At 38.4% G+C, this 16,703-nt stretch overlaps 1 pseudogene; it reads left to right on the top strand.

Annotated features, from left to right (window-relative positions):
* Positions 1 to 2,362: 2,362 nt before the first annotated feature.
* On the top strand, positions 2,363 to 3,525 carry LOC113417892 (serine/threonine-protein kinase Nek3 pseudogene; annotated as a pseudogene).
* The last annotated feature ends 13,178 nt before the right edge of the window (positions 3,526 to 16,703 follow it).

Below are 16,703 nucleotides of genomic sequence, written 5' to 3'. Positions count from 1 at the left end.
ATCAAGCACCCCAATATTTGAAGCTACTCTCAATTCAATTAATGAATTGAAGGAATTTATGCTGATACTGAAAACATATCCTAGGCATAAGCACAGACAGTGTTGTGTCCCTGAGCGGTATATTTTGCCTAGCATTTGTAATTGTGATTTCTCCAGGAAAATGTTTCTTTTTGTTGTGGTTCTTAATTTCACCCCATGCTGCCTGAGTTCTACAGAAGGATGTGATCACAGTTGTCATGAACAACTGCTGAGTTCTTGAGGGAAGATCAAGAAAGAAAATGAGAAAACTTTTGGATACTCTTACAACTCTTACAGTAATCTGCAACTCTTACACTGCAAAAACATATGGACTACACAACTTGATCAGGGCAAAGCAATAGACGCAATCTACATAGACTTCTGTAAAGCCTTTGATTCAGTGGTACATGACAAACTACTCCTAAAACTAAAATCTTACGGTATCTCTGGACACCTGCATAATTGGATAGAAGCATTCCTGTCAAACAGACAACAAATGGTCAAAATTGGGAACGTCCTATCAAATTCTGTACCTGTCAACAGTGGTGTCCCCCAAGGCAGTGTTCTAGGACCCACTCTGTTCATACTCTACATAAATGACCTCTGTGATCATATTAAGAGGAACTGCGTTCTCTTCGCTGATGATGTAAAGCTATTCAACACCACCGACAATAATGCTATCTTCAAAAAGACCTTGACTATGTATCAGAATGGTCAAACAAATGGCAACTTCAAATCTCAACAAATAAATGCTCTGTGTTACATATTGGCAAAAAAAATCAGAAAATAAAATACAGGCTGAATAGTCAAGACCTTGTTGATGATCCAAAGTCTGTCAAGGACCTTGGAGTACTCATCTCTAATGATCTAAGCGCTAGAACCCACTGTAACTACATAGCCAAAAAGGCATTAAGAGTTGTTAATCTAATTCTACATAGCTTCTTCTCTGGTAATATCACATTACTAATTAAAGCATACAAAACATTTGCTAGACCTATACTTGAATACAGCTCATCAGTCTGGAACCCATATCATGTATCTGATATTAACACAATTGAGAAAGTCCAGAAATATTTCACAAGAAGAGTTCTCCACTCCTCTACTCATTGCAAAATACCTTATGTCACCAGACTTGAAACTCTAGACCTAGAAAACCTAGAACTACGCCGCCTTCAGTCTGATCTAAATATAGTATATAAAATCATACATTGCAATGTCCTACCTGCAAATGAATACTTCAGCTTCAATCATAACTATACAAGAGCAGACAATAGATACAAACTCAAGGTTAACCGCACCAAACTTAATTACAGAAAATATGACTTCAGCAACAGAGTGGTTAATGTTTGGAATACTCTACCTGACTCTGTGGTTTCTTCCCCAAACCCCAAAAACTTTCTTAGACTGTCTACTATTGACCTCACCCCCTTCCTAAGAGGCCTGTAGGGTGGCATGCATAAGTGCACCAATCATGCCTACTATCCCTGCCCTATTGTTTCTTTTTTTTTTCTTATAAGTATCCATCTCATGAATTCAAAACTATATTTATTCTAATACCTTATCTTGTAAGTGATTGACAAATACTTTCACACCGTTGCCAAGAAAACAGCACAGCACCTACAGCCATCAGGAATTGCTAGGAGATTTTACCTAGCATGACCAGGTGCAGGATTATTGAGATGAAAGTGTCGGTCTGAATGGGTTGACCTCTCTTAATTCAAAATCTGAGAATGTTTTCTTGTGCCAGCTTTTACCGATAGAGAGAGGGAGTTCTACACTTAATAATACGCTGAGGAGATACAGCTGCCTACTTTTGTTGTAGCTGCATTGTCACATTTCAGCTATCGCTAATAAAAGTGCAGGGAAAATATTATGTCCTCTCCCTTGAGAACATGCAATATTCTTAGCGGCTCTCTTATTGTATTGATTTTTGTTGTCTTGGGTTTTTTTTTAAAGCATGTATTTATATTTTATTTTGGAAACTTTATTTGGGAGAAATTCCAACAAACTTTCACAGCAAAATTTTCATTTTCCTGATGTTCTCTAACTGCTGCCTTTAAGATTGATTCCCACGAATTGTGGGAACACTTCTTGATATTTTTTTTAAACTAGAACATGCTTCTCTGACTTCCATTAACTAAAGGATAAAGAATAAAACTTGAGCTCTAAGGAATACTATTCCTGAAGGAAAACTGCACTCAATTTTCCTAAGTAAAAGGCAAATAAAAATTAAACAAAGTTTTAAAACTCCTAATATTGGGGAAAAGAAGGAAATTGTGAAAGGAAATATTGAACCTGTCAGCTTTCTGAAGACACCTGCAAAAATTAAAGCATTTTGATTATCATGGAGAATTACAATGTACTTATGGTACTTGGAGAAGGATCATTTGGGAGAGTCCTCTTAGTCCAGAATAAAAGCACAAGCCAAAAATATGCAATGAAAGAGATAAAATGTCCCAAGTCTGTTTTCAATATAGAAAAGACCTGGAATGAATCTATCATATTGACTAAAATATTGTGATATATGCAGTCTCTTTTGAAGCTGATGGACTTTCGCATAGAGTGATGGAATATTGTGATGGCAGAGATCTCCTACAAAAGTGTTGGAATACATTATTAGAATGTATTTTTGTGCAACAACTGCAGTAGTATTCAGCTAGCAGATGGCAGTGCTTACAAGTTTGGATCTAAAGTATATACTCTATGTTCTTTAAGTAAAGTTTCCTATTACATAGTTAAGCAGTAAAGCACATGGTGACTGTACTCTTTTTTGATCTTTGATTCTATACAAACAGAATTTCTAAGGAAAATATTAAATTTCAGAAGGAGAAATTGTTTCCTGAAAATACAATACTTCAATGATTGGCACAAATGTGTTTGGGTGCAAATTGTATTGATAAGAAATGTATATTGCACAGAGAGATCAAATGAGAGAATGTATTTCTCACACAAAATGGGAAAATAAAACTGGAAGACTTTGGATCTGCAGTTCTTCTTAAGTACCCCATGGCATACGCTTGTTCATTTGTAGGAATGTGCCTCCAAAAATTTGGGAGAATATGCCACACAGCAATAGAAGTGATATTTGGTCTCTGGAATGTATTTTATATGAGCTGTCCACCTTAAAACATCCATTTCAGGCTCTGATTTGGAAACATCTCATACTTAAGATATATAAAGGATACTACAATCCACTTTCATCAGACTATAACTATGAACTTCACAAAGTAGATGTTCAAGGTGAATTCCAAGTACTGTCCATCAGCTAGTACAATTCTTGCAAGAAAGTGCCTGGCAAAATGTAATGGACAATCTTCATTACCAAAGGAGGATGGTACATATGCAGGAAGTAAGAATGGTTGTTCAGAAACAGAAGCCATCTCCAAGAGCTTGGAACTGAAAAAAACAAGTGTGGATCAAAAAGAACTTCATAGACGAAAGTGGGGAAAAGGAAGATCCAGTACAGTGATAAAAATGTTAGAAAATGCAGCTTGTTTTTTTTTTTAAAAAAAGTTCAGAAATGAATACTTGATTGCAAAGAAAATGTATTAATGAATATTCCTATGAGAAGGATTGACTCTGCATTATTCTCTGTCTATGGGTGTATATGATAGTGATCTGGGGAGTGCCAACAGGGAGGTAATACGAGGATGTGGAGGAAAAATTGCCCACCATCTTCCTTTGGCGAAATTTTCAAACAAAGCATTCTTTGCAATACTGCTTACAAAAGCATAAGTAGTTTGTGCTGACATTTAAAAGGGGAAGGGGGAAAATAGCATAATGCACTTCAATGAACCTTGATGCTCTTAAGTTAAATTAGTTGCAACCAAAATGAAGGCAGAAGGGCAGGGCTCTTTTTTTAAAGTATTCATACAAGGCAGTGCGAGACAAAGCTTTCTAGAATAAAAATAAAAGTACCGTACTGCTGAGCAAAGAGAACTGCTTTATTCAGAAAGGGACCTCAACTTTTAGCAGAGGGGTCCTCTGTATCCAACAAACTCCTTGGCTTACAATAGGATCTCCAATAATTTGAATCCAATGCAGGGCACACACTATATTATAAAGCACGTCCAAGCCTTGAGTTGTTCTAATTCTAATTCTTCAGAACAATTTCATTAAAAAAAAAATACTTGGAAATTTTATTTAAAACAAACAAAGGTTAATTTTTAATCTTTTTATAATAACTTCATTAGAGTTTCAAACAAAGAAAATTAAAAACTAACAGGAATTAATGTTTAGAAATAAATAAGGGGATAAAGCCAAAGGTCCAAAGAAAAAAGGAAGAAAAAATATACAGAAGTAGCTATAAATATAAAATAACCTCTTGCTCTACAGTTACAACATAAACTTTCACTTTCATTTCTTACTATTCTTTCTAGTCATCAAAACCAGTGGTCCCCAACCTTTTTGTACCAGGGACCAGTTTCATGCAGAAACACTTTTTCAAGGACCGGGGGAGGAGTCCGAGTTTGGTGGTTTGCTTGCAGACGTTTCATTACCTGACTAGGTAACATCTGATGTTGTTACCTAGTCAGGTAATAAAACATCTGCCAGCAAACCACCAAGTTCAGGGAGCGCCAATGCCTCCTCATTGCAACCCTGAGCGACAGATATTCTCTTCTATTGGGACATTTAAAACGGAGGGTTTCAGCTGCAGATTCAGGAACTGCGCCAGGCTGAGGAGCGCCTTCAAAACTGAGCGCTGGGCGGCGGCGGCCCACGGCTGTCTCCGCAGCTCAGGACAAGTCCCTTCAGGATGGCTGAGAAGCTCCGCCTCTCGGCCCTGCCTCCCTCAGCCTCATCCCTCAGGTGTCTGCCTTGTTCCTCTCTCAGTCGCTCTCTCGCTCCTCCACCAGCCCAGGAAGAAACTGCTTCAAAGAAGCTGGCAGGGTGGCTTTTCCTGTCACCGCAGCTCCTCCGAAGCGCCCGTTCACCCCCACCCCGCCGCCCGCCGTTCAATCCAGGGCTCCGTTCTGCCTGCCTGCCTGCCTGCCTTCGTTTCTGGTTGTTTCGGAGCAGCTTCGGCTGAGTAAAAGAGGCGAATAGTTATTATTCTCAGCCGAAGCTGCTCCGAAACAACCAGAAACGAAGGCAGGCAGGCAGGCAGAACGGAGCACTGGATTGAACCTGGATTGATTGGCGGTGGGGTGGGGGTGAACGGGCGCTTCGGGGGAGCTGCGCCGACAGGAAAAGCCACCCTGCCGGCTTCTTTGAAGCAGTTTCTTCCTGGGCTGGTGGAGGAGCGAGAGAGCGACTGAGAGAGGAACGAGGCGGGAGGAAACCGAAGCCACTGAGCCGGAGAGCAGGACAGGCTTTGGTTGCTTCCTCCCTCCCCTTCTTTCATTTGTGTCCTTGATCCCTGATCCCAGCAGCATTCACCGAAGGCGAAGAAAGCCGCCATTTTTATTTTATTTTTTATTTTCTTTGCGGCCCGGTGCAAAGTGATCCACGGACCAGTACCGGTCCGCGGCCCGGTGGTTGGGGACCCCTGATTCAAAACCATATGTCATAAATTCATTATTTTCACACAAAAAATTCAAAGGGGGTTTCCCAATCAGCTTGAAACCTAAGTTAATGTCTTTTCTCAAAACACATTTAACCATCTCAGCAAGTTCTATCATCTTCACCATCCATTCCTCCATTGTACCAGGTCTTTCCACTGTTAATTTTTTTGTTTCAAATTACAGCAAAAGTTTGTATTATTTTGCCATTAAACTGTTCATCGTTAGTGTGCAGCTCTGTTTCAAAATCAGTCTTACAATCTTTAAAATGAAACAATTTTTATCTATTTTAAATCTTTCTAGCAATTGTATGTAGAAAATCAAGAATACCCTTCTAATGTCAAATCTTCTCTTGATTTCATTTTACGTTATCTGAGAAAATTCTAGTAAGTCACCATAAGTTAACCATTTAAGTTTAGTTATCATTTCCCTTCTATAATATGCTTCTTGTGCTAAGAACCACAAAGATATTTTGGAACACAACCTAGCTTTATGTATCTATTCCATATTCTCAATATGGCACATCTAACAAGATGGTTTTTAAAATCTGCATTTACCTTTGCTTTATTGTACCATAAATAACCATGTGACTCAAATTTCAGATCATGTCCTTTCAACTCCCAATCATTTTCTATTTTTCAGCATTGCTTATTATGAAGCTTGATTTTTTTTTGAGTGATCAGAACAGAGACTCAGCTGAATCTCCAAGAATGGTAGCTGCTTTTACCTAACAAAGAACTTGGGTTTCAACACATAAACAGATTTGAAAAAGCACCTTCCCACTCCTAATATTCCAGCCAGAAACAAACAGGAATGGATATTGCCTTCATTTGGGGCTTTCTTTTTATGCCAACTGTCTTGGGTATATGGAAGAGCTGGACCGTAACTGATTATATTGATCTGAGAGGCCTCAAATCAATGAAAAAAGAATGAAAATGAATGAAAAGGGATCAAAGACTCTCGCCTCATCTTGAAAACTGGCAAATGGGTAGATTTTAAAGAAACATGATGGAACACATTTAGAATCCATATGGGCCTCTGTCAAAAGCCATTATTGCAATTCAACATATAGTTAGGTACAGAAAGTCAACATTTTTTCCCATAGTATACAAGATGCTAAGACTTGGAGGGACTTTAATAGTGGACTGATGGCAGAAAAGAAGCATTCTTTTTCCAATCTGTTGTTCTCCAGATGAAGTTTGGATTAAATTCTCCTAGAAACTGAGAGACTGTGAGTTCTAGCCTCTTTTAGGCATGAAAGTCAGCTGAGTTCCTATGGGCCAGTCACTGCTGTCACTTCAATCCACCTCCCAGGGGTGTTGTTGTTGGGAGAGCAGAAAAATGAATGCTAGGTATGTTTGCTGTCTTGAATTATATGCTAAAATCCCTTTTTAACACAGATGATGTTAAAAAAATATATACGATAGGATGATGATGAAAAAAAAATCATCATCCTTGATGATGATGCCCTACTGTGGTGCAGATGTTCCTGGGAGAGATGAGAGAAATGCATCCTAGTTTTATGACAAGAATGTATACTTCCAGTAGGGTCACCAAAGGCATGAAAGTCATCCCAGCTGCCAATTACAGCAAACAGACATTTATATCAGGTTGTAGCAATACAGGAAGATGCTGCAGGCAGACTACCACTTTTGCGACAAGAGCAAAGGCATCATTTCATACTGCAGAAGAACGCAACGGTAAACCACTTTATTGTGCCCCAAGACCCTAATGTATAAGATAAAATGATTGACGATGTAGTATTAAATGAAGTGGCCCTCAGGTCAGATGGCATTCAATATGCTACTGAGGAAGCACTGAGGATCTTTCAAATTACTAATGGTGTTTATGACGCAGCTAGAATACAGCCTTCGGGTTCTCTAGTTGCTGATACTGCTATGCAAAGGAAAAGAAAATTCAAGCCTGAGAAGAAAGATTACATGGGGAACATGGAACGTAAGAAGCATGACCATGAGCTTCAAAGCTCATCACAGTGAAAGATGAAATGAATCAACTACATCAGGGGTGTCAAACTCAATTTAATTGAGGGCTGCATCAGGGTTGTGTTTGACCTCGGGAGCCAGGGTGAATGTGGCCAGGGTGGGTGTGGTCAGCTTGACATCACTCGTGTTGGGAACTCCTGTGGTGGCCAACGAAAATGGGCTCCTGAGCTCCGTTTTTGGCCACAACAGTTTCTTGCAACCCTCTGCCAGTGAAAATGGAGCTCGGGAGGGCCAGTCAGTTTTTGCTGGCAGTGGCACAGCGGGCCTGTCCTTTGCTGCTTTCAGGGCAGCCCCATGGGCCAGATCTAAGTACCCCAGCCCTAGGCCTTGAGTTTGACACTCCTGAACTACATGATGACATCTTAGATGGGCTGAGGATCGGACACTTTTTTGAGAATTGAGATGGGCTGGGATCGGACACTTCAGTCAGAATATCACACTGTTTACTACTCAGAGCACAAAAAACAGAGAAGGGATGGGATTGCTTTCACAGCCAGGAAGGATGTAACAAAGACAATGCACAATGCAGTCAGTGACCGAGTAACATCAATTAGACTTTGTGGGCAACCCTTTAATCTGAAAGTTGTCCAAGTTCATGCTCCAATCACTGATGCAGTGAAAAAAAGGAGGCTGACTAGTTTTATGGTCAAGCTAAATCTGGAATCAAAAAACGTGCAAGCAAAATGTGTTGTTTGTGTTTGGAGAGTAGAATACTCCAAGTCAGAAATATTAAGGAGAAAAATGTAGTTGGACTGTATGGGATAGGAAATAGAAATGAAGCAACAGAATGACTTATTATCTTCCAACCAATGATTTTGTTGTTGCTAACAATCTTAACAATATCTCTAAACATGGACATTACTAGATGGGGTACACAAAATCAAACTGATGTATTATTCTCAAGGAAAGCATCAGGAATCACTTTGAAATTTGGAACCTTTTTCATAAGAACCAGAGGAGTTGTAGAATGAATAAAAGATGTTGTTAATGATTAATGTGAAAATCGTCCACTGAAAACCAGGAAACAGAAGAATATTAAAACCACACTCATATTCTTCTAATCCAGGCTCCCTGGGTATGTACATACAGATTGCGTTATGCTGAGGTTTCTGATAGCTGAAAATGAAAATGGTCTGGAACTTCTTGTAATGAAAGTCAAGGACCATAGTAAAAAAATGTGATTCAAGTTAAATACAAAGAAGGCCAAATGAATGCCAACAGATACAGAAACCAGCCTTAGAACTGCCAATAAAGATATTGAAGTGGTAGAAAGCTTGTGTCTTTCAGGACCAACTGTCAACAGTAAAGTGACCAGCAATCAAGAAGTATGCTGAAGAACACAGCATCTTATAGAGTAGCAATGAAGCATTTGTAAAAGATATTCAGATATCAGGATGTGTCTATCTCTACAGAGATCAGACTCACATAGACAAGATTTTCCCTGGGAATTTTTGGAAGCAAAACTTGAACTCTGAAGAAACAGGATAGAAACAGCATTGATGCTTTTCAATATTAATGTTGGGAAAGACTTTGAGCATGCCATCAATGGACAAGAAAATAAATTAATCCTAACATGAATCAATCAATCTAGAATTCTCTCTTGCTCAAATTATTATATTTTGGACCCATCATGTTATTTGGATACATCATGTTGTTTTAATTTATTGAGAGAGCTAGCTCTCTCGATAAATTATAATATTGGGGAAGGAGGACGAAAGGAAAGAAGGAGAGGAAGATTCTGACCTACAACAAGGTGGATGGACTTAATTATAGTGGTAATGCATGCGTTGTTGGAAGACCTGAAGGGTAGGGTTGGGAATTGGAAAAGTATATGTATGTAGTTGATACAAGTTGACATCAACCTGATGGCATATAATCAGTCAATCAATCAATCAATCAATCGAAACATCCTTGAACACATAATGTTTTCCGAACTGCCAGAGAGTTATAATCCAGAAGACATCAGATTGTGGGATATTAGTCTACAAATTCTGAAGTTATACAAGTGCAAAAAAGCTTACCTTCAGAAAGAATGCAAAGAAGAGATTATGTATATATTTATGGAGAAAATGTCCACAAAAATAAGGGACCAAGTGTTTGGAGACTGATGCAAAACAGTATCTTTTATTGGCATGCACAATCACAGTGCTGCCTGGACCCCATGCTAAAGGAATAGAGAAGAGAATCACAAAGCCTACAAGATTACAGGGTCTAACTACTCTAGACCCTTTGGAAAAGATACAGAGGACTTCATAGAAGATTTTAAATTACAGTATAACATGACCTTTATTACTGACAAGAAGGATCTGATAACATGAGGTAACTGAATATATGCTGAACTGGTGCTCTACATTCTGGCTCTTCCAAGCAGACTTCCTTTCTACTGATATTGGCACCTTTTAACAAAAACAATTTCCTTTATTGCACCCATAAATTGACTGTCTTCACATCACAGAAAAAGCAACCTGGTATTCGTTATCTGTCTCTTTCTGTTCCAAGATCATTAAGCAATTTCAATTTGTCTTTACTTTTTTTTAAAAGTATCATGGAATCCATACATATTTGTCAAATTATTTAACAAAAAGAAAGTTAAGATAAATATGAAATAAATCCAAAATATAAAAATGAAGTGAACACTTGAGATGGCATCATGTCACAATCGCAATAGTGCACTAGAAATATAACTTTTATTTAGAGACCTGGGATATCCAGATAGGTTGCTATGAACTATTTGTGCAGATAAATTATGTAAAAACTCAGCCTACATTTTTTTTTTGCTCTTGGAATAGAGCTATAGTTTCCCTCTTTTACTGTTTAAGGGACAAGCTGGACAGTCTCCCAATCATTAAAGATCTTAAAGAAGTATACGATGAGTAGCTCTGTTAGGAATAACATGGTTACCTAACTTAGTTTGGGTAAAATAATATATATAAACTATGTTAGTGAATTTAAGTGTGTGTATCACTTTAACTGTAAAACATGTATTTTGGGTGCGGTTGTAAAATCACCATAAGAGGAAGCAAGAGAGCTCACTGTTTGCTGGCTTTTACTGGATTGCTGACAATGATGGATTGATGGTGATAACTGCCTGTTTTCCCTGCTATTACTGAACGAAGAAAAGAGGTTTGATTTTCTTCATATCTCTACTGCAAAAAGAGATAAATTACTGGACTGATTATTTGTAAGTTTACTGACCTCTTTTTCGACACTGGACTTTGCAACTGATTAATCCCCGGAAGGACTGAACTAAGTGTATGATATATGGACTGTTTGACTATGCTAACAATCTTACTGGAATAAACTATTTAACTAGCACATTGTATCTGTTTTACTGAGTGTAAACTACAACAACGTTTATCTCACATATCTGCCTGCCTGACTGACTACCGTTGCACGTTCTGCTAGGGTGTATATCCCTAACAAGCTCAACAGATAGCACTACCTGGCTGACCTTGTCTGGACCTGGTTTGCATTTAGACTTATACAGACTGTACAGTAGATTGCAAAATTTAAAAGAAAAACCAGAAGACATTGGCAAACATTGTCTGTGTTGTTGCCAAGAAAATGACATGGGAGTGTCCAAGGAATTATTTGCAATCAACTCAAAGGAAAATGCAGTTTAATGGAAGAAGTATGGAGAGAGGCAAAAAGCCTTTTATTTTGGAGAAGTGAATAGAGTAAGAGCTCATCCATTGCTAAGGTCCTCGTATCTTGAGTGTTCAGCTTAATTCTTAAGCATGGAAGGCAAGTTGCATCTGGGATGGAAAAGTGTCTTGAGAGTAACAACACTTTCCCACAATTCAACCTGAAAGGAATTTTCCAGTATGCATATTTGCTGATCTTTAGTGGTTGGTTGCCTCGGTTTCTAATCCTCTCTTGAATGTACTTTCTGAAAACAAATAATTCCTTGACCAGGCGTGGCAGAAGGGAGGATCTGAAGCTAGAACATATCTGGAATTCCCAGACAGGTTTTTAAGCTTGGTCACCAAAAGACATGTGTTCATGTGACACTCTAGATGAGGGGACTAAGAAAGATGCAACATTTATATATGAAGTAGAATATTCATTATAGAAGCTGACCGCCCTATATTTTTCCAGAATTTCTTTTTCCCTTCACTGCTTCAGAGGCAATAATATTTTAATAGCATAATATAGTTTATTCTGGAAAAAGATAGTATCTTTAAATAGGTGCCACATTCAGTGCCTGCTGGAGATTTGGATGGGGACTTAGTGCAGATTGTGTCAATGCTCCTCTTCCTCCTTGCAACTGAGGAGAGGATGCTGTTCCTTTGTACTCTTTTCACTGTCTGCAGGCTTAGGAAAATGAGATGAAGGAGTAGTAGGTCCAGGAGCTTCAGAAAAATGATAATGATAAATGGGATTTTATAGGCATGTAAACTCTAGTACTGGAGTAACAAGTTTAAGGAATCCCACTAAGAATTCATTCCCTCCCCAAAACCAAAGATCACTCAGGAATCACACTTAGAGCTCTGTTTTCATGCTGCGTGGCAACTAAATGCAATTTTTTTGTTCATTCCAAAATAAATGGTTTGATGGACTTTCTTATGCAGCGACATCACATAATGATATTTTGGTTAGCAAACAACCCATGGATACTACTTCTGGAGCCCAATGTTGAAGTTGTTTTATTTATTTATTCAGTTTGATGCCACCCAATGTCACATAACTGTGGACAGATCACAATATACCAAGAAAACATTAACAACATATAAGAGGCAAACAAACAATAGAACCAGACATCAACATAGAAAAGGAGAGCAAAATGGTTGACCCAGCAAACCCCAAAAGATCTCACCAACAATTAACTCAACAAAGGGGGAATCATCAATCCTACCTAGCCCAGGACCTGGGAGATTTTTATGGCTTTTCAGAATGCCAACAGAGTGGGAGTCATCCAGATCTCAATGGGAATCTCAGTCTAGGGGAGGTGCTATGGTAGAGAAGGCATGTTTCTTGGGTTCTGCTAGGTGGCATAGTTTATTTTATTTTATTTATTTAATTTGTCAATCACTTACAAGATAATACTTATAAGAATAAACGTGAGTATAGATACAGGAAATAGGTATTAATAAATGGGGAATAAATAAAAAGTTCAGTGAAAGAAACATAGAGCAGACCAATCCTGTCAGTAGGAATTGGCTGGGCAAACACCTGAGGAGACAGCTGTTCCCTCAAATAACTTGTCTCTATGCCATGTAGGACTTTATTGGTCATAACCGTTACCTGGAATCAAAACCAATAGAGAAAACACTTCAGACTAGTTCCCATAAAGATAAAAGTGAGGGGGGGGAGTACATTTAGAATACTAATCTGCTACTGTACTGCTACAATAAAAATAGTCATGATTACATCATGATGATGGCACTGGTTTCTTAGTTTTGTCTATCTTGTCTTGTTGGGTTCTCAGAATTGCACCTGGAAGCAAACTGGCAAGTTGCAAATATCTGCATGTATACTGTGATTACTTAGATTTGTCAGTACTGTACATCATACAACAAAGATCCATAGGCAATTATTTCAGTCAGGTCTTGAAGAATTGGATTCATTATTTTAATAGCACTGAACTTTATTTTATAAGATTGGGTTGCTACCCAGTCCCCAATTTCCTCCTTCATCATCTGAACTTCAGACTGGCAATGACATTACAAAATGTCATGAAACATCACGTGACGGCAAGCATCATGAGTCTGACACCTGTGCTGTAGAAGCAGGAAGATAATCAGGCCCATCTCTTTGCCTTCCTATGGATTCATCTGCATCATTACTTACTCCCTTTACCTTCCCAATTCCTACCATGCTGCTGTCCAGGCTTTCCACTTCCACCACTCGTTTCCATCTCACCTTGCTGCTCTTCTATCACTATTTCCTATTATCTGATCTACAGTAAAGTGAACCCTCAACAAATGTATGAAGTGGTGAGATTCATACATCAACCTAACCCATGGCTTGCTTAATGATATTTTGTTAAATAAGCCACCATCCACTTAGTTCACATATCACATTAAGCAATAAACTATGGTTTATCAACCACGATGACTTGTTAATACAACCCACTATGTCAAATATAAAGAAACAGCACTATGGATTAATACAGCATGTGATCTTAGCTGCTGCACTGCTCCGTTGCTTTTGATTTACTGAAACTCTTTTGCTCTGAACCAAGTATCGTTTGCCAAGTTCTAAGGTCACTGAATTCAGTTTGCTTATCCAGACTGCCTGTTAACGCTTGGCAAGTGTCCAGGGATGCCACCCCAGGTCACCAACTCGCATCCCATTAAAACATTGTATCAGTTAGTTTGCTTTGTCTGTTTGCCTGAAACCATTTTCTCTCTTCTAAAATGCTACAATACAGTATTGGCCGCAAGTCAATATTTGTATGTTATCTTCTCTAGCGGTGAAGTTGAAAAACTACAATTCTAGACATGCATGTATTTGGAAGGAAAACTATGTGAATTTGATGGAGTGTGTGTAACTAATGGCATTTAATTTTGTTGTGAGGTGTAATGACAGTAAAGTAAATTAAACTAAACTAAAAGGGGGTATTCTGCAAAGTTTGGCTTTATACCACAATAAATCTGATCAACAAGCTATCCTACTTGGTTAGTGGTCTGGTGAATCAGGGTCTTAATTCAATCCTACTTTTCCAACAGCCTGTTTTAAGTCTCATGGCTAGGATAGGGCTCTTCCTCATCTACCTCTTCCTTCTGAGTTTGCAATCAGAAGAATAATTGAAATATTTTTGTTGGGTATAATAACTGAAGGTTATGATAAAGGGACTGTATATCTAGTTTTGCATGTATTGACAGCAGCAAGGATTGTTTTTTCACAATATTGGGAAAATGTGAACACCCCATCAGATGAGGATGTAATTCAGAAGATACTAGATTGTGCAGAGATGGATAGATTGACATTAAAAATAAAGGACAAAGAAAACACAGAATATCACTTAATATGGAATAGGTTTTATGAGTGGTTAGAGATAAGAGGTAGAAAATAGGTGAAGAAAGACTATTGTTATGTATGAATTAAATATATAAGAGGGTTTATAATTACAAACAAATTGATATAATTTATAGAACTATAAATAAGGTAAATCAACTTACTTAAAATGATTGAGTTACACTACTATTACTGTTATCAGTATACATGTCAATATCTCCATTTGTATTCTTTTTGATTTTTTTTCTGACAATACACTGTATTCAAAATGTTTATGAATAAAAATAAAACATACACCAAAAAAATAAAACAGAATAATAATTGGGGGTCCACAGATGTTAATTAAAAAAACAGACTCAAGTGGAGTCTATGGAAATGTACTGGCCATTAAAACCATTTTGTAGATTCTTGGCCCTGGCTTTCAGGTCATTACCAATGTAACTTTCCTTTGCTGCATCATTCTGCATACCGACATTTGGAAGAATAAATTGATCAGAACAATTGTCCAGGGAAAGATTTTCCTCCCTGTCTGACGTTGGCATCACCAAAGCTTGCAGGGAATCACACAATTAGAAAAATAGCCTTTTCACATTCTTACTAGAAACCGTGCGCTTCAAGTGATGGCTGGGATGCAGCTACAAATAAAATAAATCATCCTGTTTTTACTCTCCTATACCTTTTCCAATTCTACCTTCCCCGCCTTCCACTGAGGATATATCACATTTGAACTGCTTTCTAGAGTCAGATGCCTGATTGTACAAACTGTTTGAGAAACACAATGATCTTTATAAGAATTGCAGTGTCTTTTGTTTGAGAATGTTTAAACACACCCATCGCTTCATCTTCCCTGCATTTACTTCACTTGCCTGGCCCTCAACCTTCTACCATTTTGCATGCAGGCACACATAAGTATACACACACACACTACATTGTTGTTATTGATGCCTGTAGTAGTAGTGGGGTGAGGGAGGGAAAGATACCCACCCAGAGGTCATGCCCAGCGTGGGAAGCACTTGTTAAATTATGCCAATGAGACAGTCTGGTAACCAGACAATGAGGCCAAGGTGCCTCTTTCTCTTTAATAGATCCAGAAAGTTGAATTTATAAAGGGTGGAAAAGGAATTGTGAAAATCTTTCCCTTCCTTCTCCGTTATACTTTAAGAGCTTTCTCTTTCTCAGGAACCTCCCCCAAGAGACCAAACCAGAAGCCTCTTTCGACATGAATACCTGACAAGTTTTTAATGTGACAAGTATTCACTAAATTTAGCCTTTGGAAATGAAATGGGAGGGGGAGAAAAGAAAAATAATGAGTGATGGAAAGGTAACCTAGTGCTGTCTATTTTTTTTTAGTTGGAATTGGTTCATTTGTTCTTTTCTCCTCTGTCTTAAAAGCTTTTAAGGGTAGGCGCCGTAATCTATACACAAATAAGCAATGGGACCAAAGACAGAGTGAGAAAAGGCACACACACACACACACACACACATACACACTCACCTGAAAAGAGGACATGTTCAATCAGGTCTCTTCAGTGCTGCTACAATCAGGCAGGTATTAAATTCCGCCTCTTCAGGCCGATACACTAAAGGGGAGGGCAGGGGATCAGGACTTCCATTTAGGATGGCTGTATCTGCTGAAATGATGGGAATTTAGCCTGGGTTCTAAACAGCGCCAGGTTTTCTTGCAAGCGTTGACAGATCTCTCCGCTTTTTGGGCAGCTGCTTTATATGTATGTCTGCACGGGGACACACACCACACACCACACATGCACAGGCACAGGCACATTTGGAGGTTAAATCATAATTTCACTTTTTGAATCTGTGAGTCAAAAAGGCATCAGTTATGAGAAAAATTCAGCGATGGCAAAGAAGCAGTCTCCTTCTTTCCTGTATTTCACAGCCAAAAAGCAAAGGGTGTGTGCACAAACTCCAAACAATTGTTGCTGGAACTATAACTGCAATCTCTTCTGGTAAAATCTAACATACTGGTGAAATGTATTTTCTATTGTCGTTTGGGGGGTGAGGTGGGGCTTCAATGCTTGTCCTTTGGACTCCTTATGTGAGTGCATCAGTAAATTGAACATAATCAGTTTCTTCTTCTTCAAAAAAAGGCTCTCTACTCCGTTACCCATTGAATTCAACGGGGCTTATTTTTCCACTGGTACATACAGGACTGAATTCCTGAGTTGTTTAATCTGATTCTGAAGATCACAGCTGCAACTCA

The sequence above is a fragment of the Notechis scutatus genome, chromosome 2 (assembly GCF_049901735.1).
Source record: "Notechis scutatus isolate UNSWTSFEM ecotype Mainland chromosome 2, rNotScu1.2, whole genome shotgun sequence".
Taxonomy (NCBI): domain Eukaryota; kingdom Metazoa; phylum Chordata; class Lepidosauria; order Squamata; family Elapidae; genus Notechis; species Notechis scutatus.
Note: the sequence above shows the minus strand (reverse complement) of the source record. Positions and strands in the feature narration are given on the sequence as shown.